The following is a 23,771-nucleotide window of genomic DNA, read 5'->3' on the forward strand; positions in this document are numbered from 1 at the left end:
CACACAGGGGGTAGCGATGCTGTTTCCTGTGAGGCGGGGTAACCCCAGGAATGGATGAAGGCAAGCAAGTATGATTATATATATGTGTATTTATGTATATGTCTGTGTATGTATATGTGTGTATATTCCTATGAGTCCACGGGAAAATGAAACACGATAAGCTCCCAAGTGCACTTTCGTGTAATAATCACATCATCAGGGGGGACACAAGAGAGAAATATAAGTCAGTTGATATACATCGAAGATACGAAGCTAGGACGCCATTTGGTAAACATGCGCATGTTTACCAAATGGCGTCCTAGCTTCGTATCTTCGATATATATCAACTGACTTATATTTCTCTCTTGTGTCTCCCCTGATGATGTGATTATTACACGAAAGTGCACTTGGGAACTTATCGTGTTTCATTTTCCCCGTGGACTCATAGGAAGTACACTTTATATATATATATATGTATATATATATATATATATATATATATATATATATATATATATATATATATATATATGTGTGTGTGTGTGTGTGTGTACTTCCTTCAGAATGAAATTGAAACGAATGGGAAGAGAAGGATGATGATGTAGGTAGTGGTGGGGATAGAGATGAGCAAAATGAGGGGAAGAAATGGACTGTGAGGAAGAATTAGGGAAAATAAGTGTGGGCAGAGGCGAGTGGATGTTGAGGATGATTAACAGTAGTAGACAGGTCATGTGTCTGGTCTTTATTGATAAGCGAGAAGCTGAAAGATGTTATAGATGGGGAAATGGGAGCGTCTGACCAAATACTGATGCCCATGATAAGTATCAGACAGACCATGGTAAGGGAGATAAGGAGATGGATGCTATAAAAGAGGTTATGTTTTGGCACAAGAGTCATGGGATGTGCGAGAACTTGCAGTAAGGCAGATCAGATCATGGAAAACTGATGTAATATTATGGTCAGGCTGAAGGATTCATGGTAGATGCAAAACAAGAGGAGAGGCTATATTAATGTAGGACGTGGCATGGTAGGTATGTGCTAGGCTTGTCCTGATGAGACAAAGAATGTCCGAGTTTATCTCATGGCCGCGCTACCATTGGAATCCCCATGTGCCGTCTTCGTTAATCGAAGGGTGCGCTTCTTTTATAAGGTAGTGGCTCATTGCACGGGGAACGTGTATTCTATCTTGACTCTGTGTCGTGTTGTGTGTGTGTGTGTGTGTGAACAGATTATATATGATGTTGATATCAGCTTTATTATTTATGATAACATCAACACAGTTGACGATCTAGAAGTGTCCCTTAGTACTTAAGGTATTGAATATTGTGTACACTTTATTACTGTTGTTACATTCGAAGTGTTCCAATGGAATCGTGTACTCCATGTCAAGTATCTACATGGCATGGAAGGTATCAGATTATACGACAGGTAATAGAATTCATGAGGGAGTCATGGTTAGGCACTGAGAATTATGATCGGTGTAAGAAATGTGATAGCAAGACGAAGAATGAATAATAGGTGTAGAAAACTAAATATACTAGGATCTTACTATGACACTGGGAAATATAGGTGTTACATGAGGAGGCGTGATAACGTAAGAAATATTGGTTAGACATAAGAGGGATGACAGGTGGTAGGGAGTGCTATGAGAGGTCATCCCAAGTCGTGTTACATAGTTACGTAAGGTAAGATATGCCATATGTAAGACAGGGAAGGGAAGATATGGCAGAGGTTATGGTGAAACGGCAGATAACGGAAAATTAGAACAGGAAGGTAGTATTCGCAATACTGCTGCAAAGATCGTAGTAGGACCTCCGGGGAGTGCTGTGATATTTCAGTGGGGGCATGACCGAATATGTTAGCGAGTATGGATGGGCGAGAAACTGTCGGGCATTAGAGAGAGACGTCATTAGAAATGAAAGGTTTAAAGTAGGCTGCAGAGATTCATAGCAGTGGAGGTGAAGTTTAAACTGGCTTGACAGATGTTATATCGAGGCAAGATAGTTTTACGGTATTTCAAAGATAAGTTGTGTGATGTGGGAAGGTTCAGCTTTGGCGGAAAAGTTCAGGGAAAAGATTAAGAGAATTAGTTACAATAGGACAGCCTAGTAGTGCATGAACACATGATGGAAGGGATGGTTGCATGGCTATGAGTAAGGTTCATGGTAGCTATAAGGAAAGTAAGGATAAAGCAGAGAGTTGGATAAAAACATCTTTCTTTATTCCGAATTACAACTTATTCGACTTTGCACAAGAAAGTTCAGAGGTCCCAGTTTGACGTGGCTGACAGGAAGAGAGCACTAATGATAGCTGAGAACAATGGCCGAGGGGAAGAGGAACACAAGATCAGAGGGAAAGATGTGAGGAGGAGGAGACAAATGAGAGGGATGGTGACTGGGACGGGGTTTCAGAAGGGATTGTTGGACTGATGTAATTGTGAACGAAGGGCGAGTGCCTCCGGGCAGACAAACCCATGACCAGGGAGACGGGAACTTTGGCAAGTGGCCAGGCTGCGGGATGGGTTATCAAGCAGCTAGGGGCATGCCATGATTATGAGGGAGAGAGGTGATACAGCTGAAAGATCCAAGTGAGGAAGACAAAGGGAATCGAAGAGAGGAGTAGTAGGAAAGGCAAGTGGTGTGGGTTCCAGAAAGTTGAGTGAGAAAAGATAGTGAACGACGAGGGAAACAAATAATGAGACGAGAGAGAAGGCAGGGTATTGGGTGGTGGAGGTGACAGGGTGGGTTTGATCCGAGATGGCAGGCATAATGAAGAGGCAACGCGTGTGGACGGCAGGGGAGGTAGCAGAAGAGGGAGAGGAGGTTGGGATGAAGGGGCAAGGGGACTGCAGATTGCAATGGAAACAAAGGACAAGGGACAGTGTAAGGAGGAGGTTGGAGTAATGCACGGTGCTGTGCTACTGATCACCATCGATTTTTGGGGTTGGGATCCAGAAGACAGTTTGGCCCACACTCCGCTGGATCTTCCTGAGCCTGGCAGATCCCCAGTTGGCCACTATATTCCTGCACCGCGCCTGGACTCGCTCGGTCTAATTTTGCTTTGCTTAATTTTGTTCCTACATATCACTGAAACGTTCCCTGCTTTGATCTGCTTGAAATCTTTTAGAATTTTTTTCAAGCATTTTTTTGTGAACTTAAGTGATTTTTTTGGCTACACTAGTGCATCACAGCATAAATTTTCAATATTTCGATTGTCTACCCGATCTTTCTCTTCACTAGAATTCTCTTCGAATCATTTTTGTATGTCTTTCTACCCACACCACATTAATGTGTAAGTATTTGATAACCTATCACAAACAGCCGCGAAAGGAACCAGTGGTCTGTTTCTGTTTGAATTCCTTTGAATTGCTTTGTATTCTTTCGCATCTGTTGTACCTAGAAATGGACACACATCGCTGGCCTACCTTCCACTTGCTGGAGCACAGTCGTACATACTTACCTTTAGTTTCTCAAGTCAGATGGTTTGGTGTTGCTCAAATCTGTGCTCTTGATTGACAGATACGTTTGCGTCTTTAACGCTCATCCGCTTTCTCTTTTTCTTCACGTTTTGAAACGTTTGCGTTGTCAAAGTTTGTTGGAGCTGTCTGGACCTGCCGTGGCTTAGTTCTTGAAGTTCACCTACTGTCTTTGGATCTGCTAATTCCTGAAGAAGCTAGTAGAAACATTCAGTTACAGTTTTGCGAAAATTAAACCGGCGTTGCACTTGGCGAATTATTTTGAGGTTGAGTGTTACGACGCTCATTCTTTTCATGTAACGAACCTAACCTGCAAGAGTCCGGACCCTTAGTCAAGGTATCTTGGTGGACACCTTTCTTTTCAATCATCTCTTTACGTCTGGTGTAGCCTAATACATTCTGAAAATTTGCAGTCTTTCGCTTGGCGTCCGCTTAAAAACAGTGACTTTCTGAAATGACACTGAAGACAAGAATGTGAACTCCCCTATCCACAAAGACACACATAACTCTCTGAACAAGCAGTTCCTACGACAGTCCTAGTGAGTTATTTTCTGATTTGACACTGGGTAACTTCATCAATAACTTTCAATCATGTTTCAACACCTTGTAATGAAAGACCTCAGCCCTCTGTTCAATTCGTCATTTGAGTGTCCAAGCTGTACAACCAGCTCGTTGAGCAGCACAAAATGTTTACGAAGAGTGAATGAAATATAGGGGAAGGCAGCCCTTAATATGTCAGACATAACTGATCAAAACCATATTATGAAAGAGGTAAACGTCAACATCTTTATCACAAGCAGTGATGGAATAGGTGTTTATATCCAAAATGTATTAATGTTTTGTTTTGATTCTGGTCGCAGAATCTTGTCATCCTACAAACTTCAACTATTCATGAAGAATCCCAAGAATCAGAATGAGTATCTCCCTTAGGTCCCAAAAAGACTTTGTCATCTACAAATTCCATATTAGTTATGACTGCTTTGCTAGCTTATGTTTTACAACAACATTGTCGTAGCATCCAGCCGTACAGGTACTACAAATTAGGTAGCCTGCTTCCGTTTGCAGTAATTAAATGTAAGCCGAGCACTCCTATGCGGTACTTGACTGCGCTCTTTGTACCTAATTTTTTCAGTACATGTTGAAAAACATCAGAAAGATATGACAAGATCATTAGATCAAACAAAGTAAGCCTCTCCTTTCCGCATCGCCTCCTGTAGACTGAGAATGAATTATTTTCAGATGACATACACTGTAAGCAGTCTTGTTGACAGGGGATCATTTACCGGGGACAATACAGAGCAAGGATCTGGCTTATGAGGCACTGAGGTGAAAGCTAATGAGATAGAATCTGTATAAGCAACAAGTAAACATAATTTTTGCAGCGCACTGAGCCATTGAAAATAAAACGTCTCCTGTTTCTTTCCAGATATGCAAAAAAGTAATTCATCTTTTATTCCAGTCAAGTTAAGCACGTTATTATCTGGCAAACGTCAAACACAACAATTATGCTATGGGTCACAGGTTCCCCACAACTCGAGAATTCTTTTATTTTCCCCGACCGCAACAATCTTCGTACTTCTCTGTATGGCTTTCACCTCTGGGTGGGATGGAGCATCCACGTCGATCTGTGAGTCAGCAAGCAGCATCTACACACCAGCAGAAAACGACTGGATGTTTGGGAAGGTCAGCCATTTTGAAAGACCGAACCTGACTCTATTTCCCAAGAGTGAAGTTACTCCTCCACGTAAACCCTAACTTAGTGATTCCTCTCAAGCGTTGCACTTTGTCACCTCGAGAAATTTAGTTATTTCTGTAGTTCCACGTATAGAGTCAATGCGTCCCCATCTGGTGCCAGCTTTCCTTTGAAGGCAAAACGCCAACTTAATGTTTGACGGATTACAAGACACACGTCGTGCACATCCCCGGTTTCTTGTAAGATGTTAACAGGGACCGGGAAATCAAATAGCACTTCAAGTTGGTTCAGTGTTATGCCTACCTCACTTCACCACTAAGATCCTCAAGCTGTAGGTTCCCAGAGCATTAAAGATTCTCCTTGATTTGATGAGAGAGCGCTAAAGAGAAGCAGCAGTATATACCTGACAAGTTCTTAAGCTCTAATTCCTTAAGTAGCGAAGTAAAGCAGTGTATGGGAACGCGTCTGGCGAATATCCTCAAGAATATGATCTGTCTCATTTGAGGAAAGTTTGGATATGATGTTCTAGGTTTAGTCTTTTTTGGAGCAGACAATAGGCACCCCTGACACCAGAAGAATATGGCCAGTGATTTGTCTCTTGGTCTAATTCATCTGAGGGATAGTCGCCTCTCAAATCCTGGTCTTATCCTTAGAATAGCAATGATCCTGCACAGTCAAGCCTCCATATAAGTTGAAGCCTGCTCCCCACTTTTACCCACCATAGTGGAAGTATTTACCGTCATAATATATTTTAGCCTTGTTTTGTGATGTAACTTCACTGGCATTGTTATATTCATCATTCAGGATAACTCTATGCATCATAGCTAATGTCAGGACAATTTTGATTGTACCATTTTTGTCATCACACTTTGATGCCATATTTCTCGAAACGATTGTAATTACAACTCAAGTTTGTGATGTGGCCATGAATTTGATCTGAATATTATTCATAGTTTTTCGATTTCACGTGAATCGTTCAGCATTTACAGGACTGGCCTTATTTGAATTAACTTATGCAGCCATATTGATTATATCTGCTTAATCTTCAACCAGCTTCATTTTCCCCGTGGACTTATTTATATTTAATTGACCTTATTAAGACTGACTTTGCTGTACCAGACTTTGGTAAACCAACTATAATGTCAATTTCCCTCGCATAAACATGTTTACCACTTTACTTCAGAGAAGTTCACCACTAACCATACACTTTGTGTAACCCCACTATAGGTGATTCCACAGCCATTTTTCTTTTCACATTTATGTTGAAGTTCTGTAAATTGTATCTGTGTCCTACCTGGTAATGTGTTAGATCCCTTAGTAATGAATACGTGTAATGTTTTAGACGAGTATTAATAGTGTTAGTTTACGAAAACCCTGAATTTGTCTCAAAATATCTCTCGATCAAGATTTGACAAGAAAAGAAAAGCAATATTCTTAAAATTCATGATGGTAGACTGATATCCCTGGCAATGGTTGCTTCCAGATGAGGAATACAATAAAACAGTTTAAGACACAGCATTATAGTTGAATGAATTAAGACCCTCTGGTATGGTAGTATGAGGAGTATGGTTGACAAGAGCCGAAGAGGAGTTGCCGAAATACGGGCCATATGACACAGTGGACTGAGACGCTGGTGTCTGTTATGATGTTTCCTTCACATACATTTTCCCTCATATTGTGCAAGGTTAATGGAGCGCTCAGTCATCACAACACTAGGATTCTTACAAGTGAGAACGCCTCTCCTTGCACCATCCTTTCTTAATCCAAGTAAAGTCTGGGTCCAAGTTTGGCAACTAACACTGAGGAGCGTCGTTTACTCTCGTGCGGGGTCTGCCTTGGAGACCATTAGTGGCGTGCCTGCCTGGAAGTTACTGCAGTTTTCTTGTCTTTAATCCAGTATCCTTACACACACACACACACACACACACACACACACACACACACACACACACACACACACACACCAGCCTAAGCCAGGTACCCATTTATCGACCAGCCGCTAAAGGAAGAAGGAATATCTTGGTTGGGTATGTGCTGATTTCCTCCCCCCAGGATTCGAACCCATGCAGGCGCGACCCAAAGTGCGACCCTGCTCTGTCGTAGTCAATAACGCTAAACAGTACACCATGGATGCCCATGTGTGTGTGTGTGTGTGTGTGTGTGTGTGTGTGTGTGTGTGTGTGATTATCTGTATTTACGTATTTGTACGGTAAGGGGGAAGGAGTTCAGTATTCTCAGGTCCCCGTCTTTTGAACTTTTTCTACCATCATACAACTTTTTGAGCTCCTTTTTTCTGTCGGAAATCCCCTTTTCATCCCTCAGTTAATTTCATTCCTTCACGACTTTTATGCCATAGATGTCCTTCTTTATTTCTTTTCCCTGCAATTTTCTTGCTTATTTGTAGAGTTATGGCCTCTGGTTGTTTTGACTTTGTATCTCTCGAAGTTTTTATTGTTAACATCATGAAACTGGTTTAGAATCTTACTCTTTCCTCCTCCGTATTGGATACATCTGTGACCTTTAACCTCTCACTGTTACTTTGCTGTGTTGATTTTTTTCACCACTTTTGTTGCCCGTCCTCTGCATCTTCTCTATATAAGTACATTTCGGTTCTTTAGGTCCGTTGACCAAATTTGAGAAGGATATACTAGTTTTGGCCTAATGAGGGATGTGATCACTTGGGTACAGATCATATATTTGTTGACTGGCAACATTTCTCCTGCATAGATTTTTTTGAGATGGGATCGTAGCGACAGGTTACGTAAAAGGGCGACTCGCTCAGACCCCTATCACACACTGACTACTGCTAGTTATTTCCTACTGGGTAAAATTTGTACATAGGCCATCATAGTTCGCTGTGTACCATCGTCATTTCTTTACATTTATACTTCTGTTTCATCAGATCAGCGGAGCTTGTCGACGTCACGTTGAAAACTGACATAATCTTCCTCACCCTTTACTTCTCTCATCACTTGGGCATCATCTTCAAGCATGTTCAGGAAATTCTTCTGGCGAGTCATTCGCATGCAGTAGATCAAGAGGAGCAGTGGTACCAGGAATGGACCCCGCAGTACGCCTGTGTTGACCCGCTCCCCATATTAAGAAAGCTCCTCTGACATGCTTCGTTTGTTCCCTTCCATTATGAGAATTCCTTTAACCATCAAAAGAGTGTCCCCCTTATTTTCGCCTGATAATCCAGTCTCAGTACCAACCTCTTCTGAGGTAAAGTGTCTAATGTTACCTGGTAGTCTAGATACACAGAACCCATCCAAAGTTTTCTTGTCTCAGGTTGAGTTCACGCTCTCGTGGAAGTCTGAAAAGTTCGATGCACATGAGCTCCTTTCCCTGCATCCGTGTTTGTGTCTTGCTTAGGAAGTTCCTTCTTTGCCAGTCATCGTCCACTTATGTTCTCATGATTTTTTTCAGTATATTACATAACACACGGATCTCTAGTACAGTGCAACTTCCCGTTCTCCTTCGTACGAAGATAATTACCTATTTGCCCTTTCTCATTCCTTTGGGACTTCGCACTCCTCCAGCAACATCTTGAACAACATTCTAATTGATCTACTCACTTCATCATGATAGAGAAATTTCATCATAACTCTGAGTCTTAAACTGATCAAGGCCCTTTGGTATTCTGTTAGTGTCCTTTCAAGATATTTCAGTGCTTTGGAAGACTTCCTTCCAATGACATATCTCTGGAGTAAGGACTACAGTGTCTTCCAATGTTAAAACACTTTTGAACTTGATATTTAGCTCCTCCACAGATTCATGCATCATGCTCTATAACTCTTCCTTGTGAAGCATTTCGCCTAATCAGCTGGTCTTTCACAGACAATCTGTTCCTGGCAGATAGTAGTGAAATATTCTTTTCAAACTTTGTCTGTTTCACCTGTGTTATTCTTTTATATCCATTCCTTCATCTCTTATACCTTTCATATGCTCTCTGACTGGAGTTTCGCTTGTGTTTAAACTCATAAGCTCCATATTTTATGGGAAGTGTCTCTAAGGGTACGCATGTTCCTCCTCCGTCATTGTAAATTTCACAAACCCTTCACAGTAGCTACCGGTAACATGTCCACTGAACTCCAGTTCTCAGTTTTAAGTAGCTTTCTTAACTACTTCTCCTCTAAGAGTCTGGTTTCTTTTCGGTTGTTTTTACGTCCTTAAATTACCAAATAATCCGTCTCAAGATTTACACAATACGATCCCTCTTTCTTATCGGTGTGCTGTGTATGTTGTTCTTAATCTTCATGGTACGATGTATGCAGAGATGATGTAGTATTGATGGTGTATCCTGCCAACTAAACCGATGATGAGCCGATGCAAGAAATTTCTCTATACGCTCCAAGAACTTCTGCTTCCATGACTGTCTGTCCCCATGAAAATCCTCGTTCTTCCTATCTATCTTTTTGCAGTTGGAATCCTTCATTATCAACAGCTTTGTCATTTCTGAGAGGTACGTCTTTCAGTGCTTCATATACATTTTTTATTATTTCTTTATCGTTGCAGATATGTGCTGGTTTATAAAGATCCTCTGGGTGATTCTCCATTATGAACGTGTGTGTGTGTGTGTGTGTGTGTGTGTGTGTGTGTGTGTGATTACCTATTTGTGCTGTACGGAGAGGGAGTTTTACACCGCGTAAGGCACCATCACTTGAACGTTTTCTATCATACAAGCATTTCAACTTCTGTATGCTTATCACACTTACCACATCCACACTCTTGTATGAAGACTTGCATATTTTCTAACAAGTTTCTAACTTAATTACCATACAACGTCCTGTGGTTAATCTATCCTTATATCTTTCAAAGAACCGGTTTGTGTACATGATCAGTTTGCCTTATAAACTTAATTTCGATATCATCTTTGTTGCTCTCCTCTAGACCCTACTTGGTTTAAGTGCAGTGACCGAACTTGAGAAGCATATTTAGTTTCGGCCTAATATAGGATATGAAAAACTTGATAACTATTTCCATATTCATATACGTGAGAGCTATTCCAATATTTGCCAGCAGACAACTTGTCTTCTTTACTTTTCTCATAATGAGTGACTTTGGAGAAAGATTCCTGCCATACACAAAATTCTGAAGTTTGTTTCCTGCTAGATAAACATTCATGTTTTGGTCTTCCTTCACCGTTTCCCATCCTCATTACTCTACAAATGTTAGGGTTGAGCTTTATCAACCATTTATCAGGCCAACTTTGGGGTCTGTCTAGGTCTCCTTGTAAGTTGATGTGTTCCTCTTCATTTTTCAATTCTCTCGTGACCTCAGCATTATCTGCAAGCGTTCTCAGGTCGGAGCTCATATTTTCTTACGGTCTTATCTACATAGAACAAGGAGAGTTACGGTCTAAGAACAGGACCCTGTAAATGGCACTCTGCTGGTGACCTCCATCCATTTCGAGAAGGCTCCTCTGACATGCAACCTTTGATCCCCTCCAATAAGATAAGCTTTCCATCGTAAGAGTCTTCCGTAATTCGTACATGGTAACCCAGCTTATCAGTTGTCCTCCAGTGCGAAGTGTTAAAAGCTCTTTGGCAGTTCAGATACTAGCACCCGCCCATCCTTCACTTTTTTTCCATTACTGAGCTCACTCTCGCGTAGAATTTTAAGAATTTCGTTACGTATAACCTCCTATCCCTCAATACATGTTTCTCATTAAGACGTTGTTCATTCACTTTCCTATCTTTTCCAGAACCTTAAAAACCACGCTAGTCAGTGAGACCAGTCTCTAGTTTAATCCCTCTTCTCGATCTCCTTTCTTATAGTTGAGTATAGATGTTTCACCTTTCCACTACTTGGCACTTTGCCTGTTTTCAGCGATATCCTGATCTGTATTTCACGAGATTTGTCACGTGTTTCTATATAGATATTCAACACATATATGATATTTCATCACGACCATGAGCTTTGTGTGGTTGAAGACTTTGATATTCTGTTACCGTCTTTCCTTGATATCACAATGCTTTCTATGATCTCCTCCTCCTTTTATCTCATTCGCGTTGAGACAATATCTTCCACGATGAAAATGTTTTCGAACTTGCTGCTCAGTTCCATACACATCCTTACATGATCCCCTACAACTTTTTCGTGCGAATTCAATGGCTTAATTAACTGCTCTTTAATTGATGATTTAATTCCGAAGAATTCGAAAAGTTTTCGACTTTCTCCTGACTTGTCCACATTATTCTTTTAAAGATCTCCTCATTCTTCCGTTCGCATTCTGCTTTACTCGGTCTTTGCTGTCTTAAACTTTTCAAATGTTGGATGGCTGAGGCGCCTCCTATATCATCGCAGCACATGTCGAAAATCCTTTGCTTTTTGACATCTTTTATTGAACCATTCCTCCCTCATTTTTAACCTACCCTCTGTATGTGAGGCTGAAGGTACTAATGTTCTCACTCCTTCATAGTAAGTTTCAAAGAACCTTTCACCGCAGTGCACTAGTTCCTGGCTACTGCACTTCATCTTCCGATTCATGTGATCATAGAAACTGTTGAGTTTTGTGTCGTCGTTTCCATGATTGTATCTCCTCTATGAATCTTATCTCTGTTCTTTAGAAATAACTCGTTTATCACATAATCAAACTTGAATATTACACGGGCACTTCTTTTTATTTGGGGTGTCACATATACGACACACATGCGTGAAGATGAGGTCTATTAATGACGTTGTAGCAGTCCCTCTTAATCCTAGTATGTTCACTGACATGCTGTTACACGAAAGTTTCCTGGAAACCTTGTTAAAACTTTGTGTCTTCATGACTCTGTCACCACTGAAATTCAAATTTCATCGTTAATGATTTTATATATGTTCTGAATTATTGAAATTCTTTGGAGGATTATATAAGCATTACTGCTTTATATGTACTTCTTTCCTGCCACCACTTTCCCCATTGTCTTATGCAAATTAGCCATCTTCTGCTGCTTTGTGGAACTAGCTGCGATCTCTTATTATGTGGGTAATCCACCTCCTCCCTTTTCTTATCTTATTTCTCATACAAACATGTACCCATCTGGACAGAACAGGTGAGATCTTGTCTAGTTAGCAAGCATTATTTTCCACCACTCCAACAACAACAGATGCGTTTTCTCCGATGCGATCCTTTAATTCCAGCTTTTTACCATGTATCAGTAATCTGCCAGCATTTGTATACTTTACTTTCAGTTTCGATATATCCGTCACATAACATTCTTACTTCTCTCTGTTGCTGGCGGGACTAAACCGTCCTCCTGTCTCACTTGATGTCTCGTTTTTCGTCTCTGACTAAATTCTTTTGCTTTTCTCCCTCTCTTCCCTTGGTCTGTCACTTGTGATGAATACCCCATTGAATTTCTCATGTCTTAAAGACTCTCAGCCTGTATAAGCACCTCCTGGATAATTGACTCTAAATCGCACAGAACTGGCCGTTCTATAGTCTCTTGCAGTCTCTTAATGAGCCTTTCTGCTTTCTCATCCCTTTCTTCTTCATCAGGTGTACGATCTTTCATTCCAAGTGATTACGCCCGTCGGTCTCCCACTTTACTGATCTTTCCAGTTTTACGCCCCAACTTTTCGTGTAGATCCTGAAGTGTTGATAACCTCCATGTATCTGATTTATTCTAGAATTTCCCTTTTGGTTAAAAAAGAACGCTGATGCTGTGTCATTTGTACTTTTCTAAACCTCTCATCAACTAGGATATAAACTTCCTTGATGGCTCCGTTCCCTAACCGTGTCTGTCATTCTTTCCAGAGCTTCACTCATTTGCTCTGTGCTTGTGGTTGTATATACCCAGGTCTCTGTTCTCCAGTATCATTCTTTCTGCTCTGCATCTGTTTCTCTTCCTCCTCCTCTCTGTTCATTAATTTTTTACTCTCTCTTATTGGCATTTCCTCTTGTTCAAAATCCCCTGGAACGGATGGGATAGACACCATTGACCTTTTTCGCTCTTCAGTTGTTCTACTTTCTTATGGATATATTTCTGCTGAATATACTCATTTGATTTGATTCTGTGGTCGTGCATTTTGACTGCATCGCACAACTCCCCGACTTCCTTTTTCATCTGATGGCACATTTCATGGGCTTTGATGTGACTTCTCAATATCTCTATCACCTCCTCCAGTTATGTTCACCTCCGCTTCTGACTCTCAATAATTTCTGTTCAATTTCCTTCAGCTTTATGGTCTCTGTCGATTCATGTTGCAACTCTCCCCTTGGCCTCCTTCCTCCGCATCTGGTCACTACTGATTGTACAGGTTACCTTCCCCTCCTGGATCCAATTCTGATTGAAAATAGAAATTCAAGAAAAATTAATTGCATAGCTTGGCCGTGTGTGGTAAATCACAGGCTTTAGGTCTGGATTGACCTGCTGGTTGAAATTTCCCTTCCCAATCAATGGTCTCCTCTAGTCCCCTATTTATCTGGTACATACATTGCTGAGGGTCTTTCAAGGATATCACATATTGTTTCACAGGCTCTCTCTCTCTCTCTCTCTCTCTCTCTCTCTCTCTCTCTCTCTCTCTCTCTCTCTCTCTCTCTCTCTCTCTCTCTCTGTCTCTCTCTCTCTCTCTGTCTCTCTCTCTGTCTCTCTCTCTCTCTCTCTCTCTCTCTCTCTCTCTCTCTCTCTCTCTCTCTCTCTCTCTCTCTCTCTCTCTCTCTCTCTCATTAATTATCATTTCCTAAACTTTGGCAACACATTTCACATTTAGTATGAATACTTTGGTCTTCACATCATCACTGCAACTGTACTGCTCAACTGCCACGGTGAGATGATATATGTAGAGGATGTCTCTAGGATAACTCTGTGTGTGTGTGCGTGTGTGTGTGTGTGTGTGTGTGTGTGTCCATTAACACCAATAGAACCCCGTTAATTGTGGAAGTGGTATATCGATTTGACTCCGACATACTATGCATCAGCCTTGCTACACCGTGCGTCTGCCTTGCTACACCGTGCGTCTGCCTTGTTACACCGTGCGTCTGCCTTGCTACACCGTGCGTCAATGTGGGCAACTCCACATCACTGTATGAGGGTGGTGTCACTCCTCCTCCCCACTATCCGTCATTGGCGGTTGTGACAACAGGCAGGGATCACCACACGCCCACTGCAGTGCCAGTTCCTGTGTCAGCAGTGAGGGAACATGACACCAGCAATGAACGCTAACCCAGCGCTTCTCAACCATTTTTATTTCACGATACGTTTTCAAATTTGCTTCATCCTCGCGGAGGACTGAATCAAATTGTGCCCGTATTCTGCTGTTATTATCCATCATCCATTGAAAGGAAGGAAAACGATAATCTTTTTCCGTAAAATGATATAATAAAACAAATGTAGGACCTCTATATCGTATGCGTGTTTAGGTGACTGAGAAAATACATTTTCATGGTATGCATATTGAGATTGCTTACTAAGACAGCGTGAGCACATCAGTGAGCAGCGGCGCGTTGGTTGCGATGCACTGTCATAAACTGGACAAAACTAATGGAAGTCAAGGAGCTTATGAGTTCCACGTAAGACTGTCCATCAGTGTCTTCAGTTCCGGACACATCAGAGTACTTCAGGACCTGGATGAACGACAGTTCCAGCAGTGAAGCAGTGCCCCATTTGCATGGGACACTCCTGCAGTGCCCAATTTGCATTGGACTGTACTGCAGTGCAGTTATCATGTCTCGTCCACCGTCACTTGAAACAGTGCAACACCCTCACTAGACGGCGTCGATTGGGACATCTAGGAAGTACCCGAGACCCACCGGAGGGTGCGCCACTTTCGGCAGTTTGAAGCGAGGCATCAATCCCAGTTCGGCCTGCTTCAGCGGCGTCGCTGGAGGGAGTCCCAAGGTCCCGCCACACTTGAGACGAATGACCGCGGCCGCCAACACCGTCTGGACAAATGGATCTCCATGTAATCCCAACGGTAGACACTCCTCCAACCACCTTCTCCTCCTCCTCCACCTCTTCCTCGGCAGAATATCACAGTTGATATTCGAGACTCCGTAGAGGACTGGAGTGCGTGAAATGCATGTAATATGGTTCGGCAGCTTTTACATATTCATGAGGAGTGTATGGTATTCATTTCGCCTAACCAACGGTAGATTGTTCCTTTTGCTCCTCTGCCCACGCATTGTGCACCTCTCAGCAGATATAGCCGGAGCGGAACCTAGAAATTCGGGAATTCGGAGCCCGTAGCAAACTGTAACAAACCTACAGTGTGTACTGGACGAGATGATGGTGTGCAAGGGTTCGAGAAGTTTCAGATAGACCACAGCTGATATTGTCATCGGTTTCTTTGTGTGTTATACACGTAATGGGGATACCTCACGAGCGATCGATTCAGAGACTGTACATGAAATGAAAGGTTCATCCAGACACACGTACTGTTTGCTGTATATTGACTTGCTGTCAGTGAACTGATCCTGTTCATGTGAAGCGGCCGGGGTAAACCATGGGAAGGTCTGTCGGGCCTGGTTGTGGATAGAGAACGATTGTGAGGGGATGAGGCCTTTCTTCGTTTCTAGCGCCATCTGATGGCACGAGCAGCTGAGGCCCTAACAAAGGGCATCCTAATAACGCTATATATATGTGTATATATATATATATATATATATATATATATATATATATATATATATATATATATATATGTATTAGCCTGAGCAAGGTACCCATTTTATCGACCATCCTCTAAGGTTGGATGAATAGCTGGGTTGACTGTGAACCGACTGCCGTAACCAGGATTCGTAACTATGCGCTCTACCCTGGACGGTCCATGAATGTGTAAGTAACGTAAGGGTAAGAGAGATGTGTGGAAATAAAAAGAGCGTGGTTGAGAGAGCAGAAGAGGGTGTTTTGAATTGGTTTGGTCACATGGAGAGAATGAGTGAGGAAAGATTGACCAAGAGGATATATGTGTCGGAGGTGGAGGGAACGAGGAGAAGAGGGAGACCAAATTGGAGGTGGAAAGATGGAGTGAAAAAGATTTTGTGTGATCGGGGCCTGAACATACAGGAGGGTGAAAGGAGGGCAAGGAATAGAGTGAATTGGAGCGATGTGGTATACCGGGGTTGACGTGCTGTCAGTGGATTGAATCAAGGCATGTGAAGCGTCTGGGGTAAACCATGGAAAGCTGTGTAGGTATGTATATTTGCGTGTGTGGACGTATGTATATACATGTGTATGGGGGTGGGTTGGGCCATTTCTTTCGTCTGTTTCCTTGCGCTACCTCGCAAACGCGGGAGACAGCGACAAAGCAAAAAAAAAAAAAATGTATATATATATATATATATATATATATGTGTGTGTGTGTGTGTGTGTGTGTGTGTGTGTGTGTGTGTGTGTATATCAATGTTCCTCCTACTTACATTACTATCATTATCCTTTTCATATTATGATTCTTGAACACTTCCGTCCTATACGATTTCTGTCCATAACCTTTGCTTTGATGGGATTTGATAACTTTGACCTTGCCAAAAAGAATATTTTGAATGGTGAAACAAACGTGTATGTTAATAACAGATACATACCAGGTGCTGCATTCTTACCAGTGTCTCCAGGAACTAATAACACAAAAAATAATTAGAATATGCGCGTCCATTCCTCTGTACAAGTGAGGCGCGCACAGATAGAAATATGTTATTCTGTACACATGCACGGATTGTCAAAAGCAAATTATATACTAGCATATCTCCCATCTGATGCAACACACGATACGGTACCTACATATCGAGGAAAAGGAATTTGGATCACCTGTATTTGACATACCTGTGCGTACCCACACCAGATACGCCTCAGAGAGAACCGAACACAGAGAGAAATCCATAATGTTAAAGAAAACATGCGACTCTGGTCTGAAAGTCTTGCTTTATTCCCTTAATCATGTAAAGTGACGTGAAGGCGTACCTTTTGAAACACAAATGAAGTCAAATCAGCTTCTTGGATAACTTGTGGTGTGGCACTTTATGACTTACCATTTATGTGCTGGCGAACTATCTCAAACGAAAGTTCAGCTCCTTTCATGAATCATGAGGAAAACATCAAAATATTCCCAGAATTTGAAAGACGTACTTGTATGTGCACGAGATGCAAGCGCCACCTATCACTGAAGTCGATGGTTAGTCAACGCCAGGAGTTTCCATCGCTACGAAACCAACTGGTTGATGAAATTCATAGATGGTTGTTGTCTTGAGGCTGATGCAGGATGGGGGACTCCGGTTATGGTACATTACACATGACGGCTGAAGAGCAGATGTAAGTGAATGAGGCCTTTTTCTCGTCTATTCTTGGCATTACCACACTAACATCAGCAGTTTAGTTGGAGTACAGGCTGGAGGAGAATGGAATAAAGTATATATGTCTTATTTTCTGTCTGCCTCTCGTAACGTATCTATCTAGAATAAGGCGGAGGGAATTTTTTTAGACTGGTGTAAACCTTAAACGTACGTACATACATGCGTAGTGTAAACTTAAACAATAATTCACTTTCAAACAAACCTATTTATCCTACAAGGAGGTTTACATGTAATGTATTTATGTCATTTTGATTTTCAGTGTATCAACCTGCTTTGACTTTCTGTCTAAACATTATCGCATGTCAGATCTCACGTTGACATTTGCATATCATCCAACCTTCCTCCACCTCATAGAAGCGCTTTTTCGTGTGATTTTGACTGGCGTTTAAAGCCAGGACTAACAAGACTTTAGAACTCTTTGCTTGTGATGTGTAGTGTTCTCAGTGGAGGTTTGATGCGATGAAATCTGGATCAAAGCATTATTGGAACAGGGTCAGCTAAGAAACTTTCTTTGTCTTCACTCTTACAGAACGAAAGGTTCCGTCCTAATATATTTCCTTTTTTTTTTTGTGTGTGTGTGTGTGTGAGTGACTTTGCAAACAATAGCTCGCAAAGAGAAATAAAGTCTTCCAGGATTTTGCAGTCGTGATGACATGCCTGCTACACCCCAGTGGATGGACTCGATGAACACTCTAGGTGTGAGTAAACCCGTGCGTTTTGTGTGGTCATGACGCCTCTTGCGTCACTGATAGGCGTTGCATAAAAGTGCACTGAAGTCTTCCTGGGAATGATTCTAATGTGTCCATTTTAAACCCCCAGCTCCTTTACTACGTCTGTTGTGAGTACAGGTATAAGGATAGTGATGCAAGTATCATCCTCCTGAAATAGCTATCTCTTCCTTTATCTCCCATTAAGCTTGTGATGAATGGAGATGTCTTAAGCAGCGTTGCTTCAGTGGACTATTTCTACCTCTCGTTTTCTATGTGCGATTCAGGGTAAGCAAGTGCAATATCATCTATGAAACAACAACAACACACACACACACTCACACACACACACACACACACACACACACACACACACACACACACACACACATATCCTTGACAGAGTCACATCTAAGGCAGAGTTATCAAGCTCATGCAACCTGGCCTCAAAACTGTACCACCGTACTGTATACCACAATATTAGTTGTCTTTTCTTCTTGTTTTTTCAGTTATTTCCTCGGCACTTGCTCACGAGAACTACTTGCTTGTGCACATTTGCCTGTAGCTGAAACTAGATTGCATCCTGTGTTACTATCTGGCTGCTGGTAACTCAAAAGTTAATGATGTCTGTTTCTTCCCCTACACCACGAAGCTCTGGAGCACTATAGATTTTCGCACATTTTCCAACAAAAATTGCTTGTTCTTTTTAAAGGAGAGGTCAACTGCTACTCTCCAAAGCTCCAGAATTACTTGTTCTGTAATTCCTCGGTTCTTTCCAACGTTCCCATTAAGATCTGGTCCCTATTATGACTCGTTTACCTTGATGGTTAGCAGATGCAAGACATCTTGGTAGCTTCCCCCACACGTTTTCAAAGGCGACGTCACACTTACATTTAGTACTTTGCCATCTCTCTTTCTGCCTTAATTACCATCTGTAGACATCAAAGTCCATGTTCTAGGTCCGTCTGGTGTTTATCTCCTGAATGGGGCGAGGCACTGACGAGGTGTTGCAGTACGCAACCTCCTGAAAATGGGATCTGAACGCCTTCTGCGCTTAGAAATGTCACGTGTTGCCACATTTTCTTGCTTCCAGGCGGGAATTCAGGTTTTCTCCTCCTCAGAAAGGTAAGAGCCAACCATAATGAATCACACGTAGAAGAAATACAGTGACCTGAAGCAAAATGCCTAAAAGAGTAATTGTAAAGAAAGCTCATCCTTCCCTCAAAATAGCCTGAGGCACTGTGAGGCGGGTTGTTTATGGCCATAACGTCAGAAACACGAGTCCTAGCCGATGATTTCACCCTGAGAGCAACAAGAAGGAAGTTCATCGCTGTAGAGGTGTATGTTGGAGGGGCATACATCTTGTAGGTGATCCTCAATCATGCCAGGCTAAGGATAATGCTTGGTCTAGCTTGACAAGCCGTCCTTTCTGAGTTGGATTTACACTCAGCCGCTTTTCTTGCGAGTCCATGGCTTGGAGCAGAGTGCAGGTATTGGCTCTTTGAATAAGTTTTACGTTTTCTTGATATAAACTTTGACTTTTCAGGTAAATATTGCCTTAAGGCGAGTAAACTAAACTCAGAGGTGTGTGTCGATATCAAGTCCTTTCCATGAAAGCCTCTGCTTTGATGGATCTAAATATTACATCCGCAAATGCAGCCAATATCCATCTTATATTTAGACCTTTCATTCAGTCCACTGAAGTAATAATCTAATCTCAGTTATGGTGCACTCAACGGTGTTACGTCGATGCCGACTGTTCGGATGTACCCATTTCGTTTTACGAAACAGGAATTTTATCATTTTCATATTGCAGCTAACGTACTCTCCCTTCGTAGTAAGGGTGTAAGGTTTAACAATCAAAATTACAATATGTCACTTGACAAAGAACATACCGTAAAATCAACCTCAAATGGAAATGAATATCAAACCCTCATGTGATCATCTCTGTTGCTTTGGTGAAGCATTTTACCATTGCTACGTAAATATCAACGGTGTCTGAATAGAAAATATATATAGAGAAAATGAAAATGCAGATAGGAATAGATATGAAACGTATAAACATCAAGGGTAGCAAAGACGGGGAACGGTTGCCATGGAAACAAAATTGCATTCAAGTCTAGCTTTACATGTTTCCCCAGTCTTAGATCCACAACATTAATATGATAAGGAACCTTTTGTATTAGAGACAGTTGTAACTGATGTAAATATGAAAGTCCAATAAAAAGTTTCATATGTGAACATGGCGCTTAATAGAAGTTAGGGATATCTAAGTTAAGGGAATGTAAATGTTTCGAACATGAGAGAATGCAAGTTTTGAAAACAAAAACTAGGCCAAAATGAATTTTTTGACCATCTGTATAAGCGAAGGCCTCTTAATACATTCTAGTCAGCATTAGCTGTGTGTTAGCTTTTAGAACACTTGAACGATGAACCATCTAAATATACTAAACACCCATTAATCTAACTCCTCAATGGTTTTGATAGTAACCGTTACGTCCTGCCTCCACCCTTTACATTAAAGGGTGTATAATCAGCCCATAGGCCCATTAAAACAGATAACTCTGAAATAACAGCTTCTGTTAAGAGAGAAATTTGGGCTAGACACAGATTCCCTTACCATCTGGCTAACATCTGATGGCTTTAATTATATACATAATTTTGCTACTTGTTATGTTGGCCAAATACCAAACACATTGGTAAAAAGTTATGAAAAATATATTTCTATTAAAAATAGATATGGCTCTCACGTAACATAAATGATACAATTTTTACTTGATACATAGATCTCTCTCTATCTTACTTTACATTTTTTTGGCAAATTTACTGGCCTCAGTTATATAACTTAAGGGTTTGAAATGACTGAGATTTGTACAGATTTCATTATACATTTACCAACAGCTTTGTATCACAACCTTCCTCTAAGGCCATTCTATGAGACAGAGGCTTGACCTTGGCCTAATTGCAGAGTCTATACAAAATCTTCATATTACTGTCTCTTGTCCCTTACATATGTTTTGTCCTTCCATAATTTGCAGTAATATTGAAAATATTTTCTTTTAATTTGTTTACACTCTAATAAACAAAATCTCTTATATTAACATACAATGATAAGACCCCTCAAAACAATATAATGTACACTGGACATATCTTTCCTCAAAGAAAACTGAATAGGATATAATGGATAACGATAACATTTATTGGTAAATAGGGGAGATAACTGTAACATAAGTCTTTACTTGTGATATTTGTTGTCTACATGGGCATCCTTACCTAATGATCTGTCTTCACAATACAGCCTCAAAAGTCTCCACACTAATTTGGGGAGACTGATTCTGTGATTGAGAATTAGACGTAGGTTGGAGAAAAGATATTCTGCTGGATTTCCATCACATTGCCATTTTCATGGCAACTCTGGCCATGCTTTACCTTGTTTGTATAATGTCTCTTGCAGTGCATCTCTACATCAGTCGACATTTTCACTGTATCTCTATTTCTCCTTTGCTTATATGTATACGTTGGGTAATATGAAGTACGTGAGGTTACTTTCGTTCCCACCAGATTTTACAATGAGCATGCGCAGGAAACATCAGTGTGGCGTTTTGTGTTGAAGTATGCTGATATTTCTAATGATGTTTTTTACCAAATTTAAGCTCAAGGTAGATTGAAAACGATGGTCTAATGTCTTTCTTAAGAGAAAGTTACACCTCATTATACTTAACCGTGTTCATAGACTGTTCCAATATTATGCTGTTTTTTAAAATAGAAATGTTTTTAGATATTTGTTCAAATTCATATTGGTGTCTCTATATCTTCTTGCTGTTCCTACTTAGCGACGAAAGCAAGTCTTCTCTGAGGCTTGTTTCCCATGTTTGTTCTGATTCTCAGACCTGCTCATGGTATTACAGGTTTGATCAATTTTGGTCATATACTGGCCATCCGTACACAGGGAGGGCTTCCGCCCCTCTCATGTTCTCGGACGTAGCCTCTGTAAACCATATTCATGAGTCATGTTGCCCTTTTGATTTCTACATTCCCACAGTCCCTCTATATACTATCGGGGATATTCCCTCTTGGCCTAAGACGAGATGATACTCGTAAATGAATATAATCATCACCTTAATGATGTTCTCAAATACGAGCCAGTAACTTCTGGAAGGGTTTCTTAATGGTTGGGAAGCAGTAGAAGATGGGAGATCTGAATTCAAACGCAACGTCTTAAATCGGACAATATTAGTAGATCCTCGACTAATATCTGTTGACCCGTGGAATGACAAATGTGTTGTAAGAACATTTTGCTCTCAGTATTTGATCTGAAACGGTAATCCCAACTTACAACATTCTGACACAGAATTCCATGGATGGATAAGGTGAAAAATAAAGCATGTAGATCTCTACGCTGGTGACTGGTGAACATGACTGCTCAACGTACATAGAGTGTGTCCATGAAAGACAGACAATAGAAAGAATGATGTCGTAAAGTTAGCTGTGAAAGACGATGGTCTAGAAGACCCCCATTGAAGTCCTTTCATTGAATGTCTCCCGCCAGTGAAGGCGAGACTATCCATAACGAGTCACTGTGCATTGCTTGGGTAACCTAATATGTCCTTGTATCATTCTTTATCAAATTCTTCAGCAGTTTCGGAGCGCCAATGTTTCGTAACATCTTCCATGGTAGCTACTGCCAACAATGGCCTTCAGGATCATGATGCCAGAGTCTTCATATCTACCATAAGATTAACTCATCTTCGTCAGTCAGTACATATTCCTCAGAGGTAACAAAGCTGATACTGCCCGGTTAACAAGGTGGATTACAGTTCTCGTATCATAAGAACAGTCTCATTAACATCTCCAGTGAACTATTAAAAATTCTTAGATTTCATTAATTTAAATTCCCAACAATTTCGAACAGTTACTGAAAATGGTTTATCAAAAGCATGAGCTGAATTGGGTTTGATCCTTCCTTTCTTTTCCTATTTCTTTCTTCACCGTGAATGAGATAAACCATGTAAATCACGAAACTAGGTCATTAAAGATGCGAGTTGAACACATGATATACCATCGTCACACAGTTTAAAAGCAAACGTTCAGGAGGATTCATAATTCTACTCAGAGTTATTTTCTCCGAAGACTAAACCTCGAGTCCTGGAGTATTTCACGCGGGTAGATTTTTATCTAGAAATGATTCTTTCAATATCAACACTCAGAGGTTGTTGATGAAGAAGTGTCGCTAAAGAGAATTGGTAAGAGGGGATTTGTTACGTCTAGAGGCATGATATGAAAGCCAGTCCTGGCGAATCTTAAGGCATTACATCCCACGTTATTATGTAGCACAACTACGTTCAGCATTATGAACGTTTGTCATATGATTATTGCAATATAGGAGAAATAAGACTGATTCATGCCTGCAACAACCACAACACGTATTGCGTTTATATTCTTCAGTGGTGAAGTATACGTGAGCATCAGTGGTCTTGAGTAGGTTACGTCATTCGACAACGTTGTTGTATCAGTGGTGGTTGATTAATGTTAATGATCTTCAGTGGGCAAACAGCGGTTGTTGCTGGGCTACAGTAGTTATTTGTAGGCTTCAAGTGTAGCACAAGATAGTCCGCTGTATCACTAGTAGTAGTCTCAGTCACCATT

This window comes from Panulirus ornatus, chromosome 4 (assembly GCF_036320965.1).
Source record: "Panulirus ornatus isolate Po-2019 chromosome 4, ASM3632096v1, whole genome shotgun sequence".
NCBI lineage: Eukaryota > Metazoa > Arthropoda > Malacostraca > Decapoda > Palinuridae > Panulirus > Panulirus ornatus.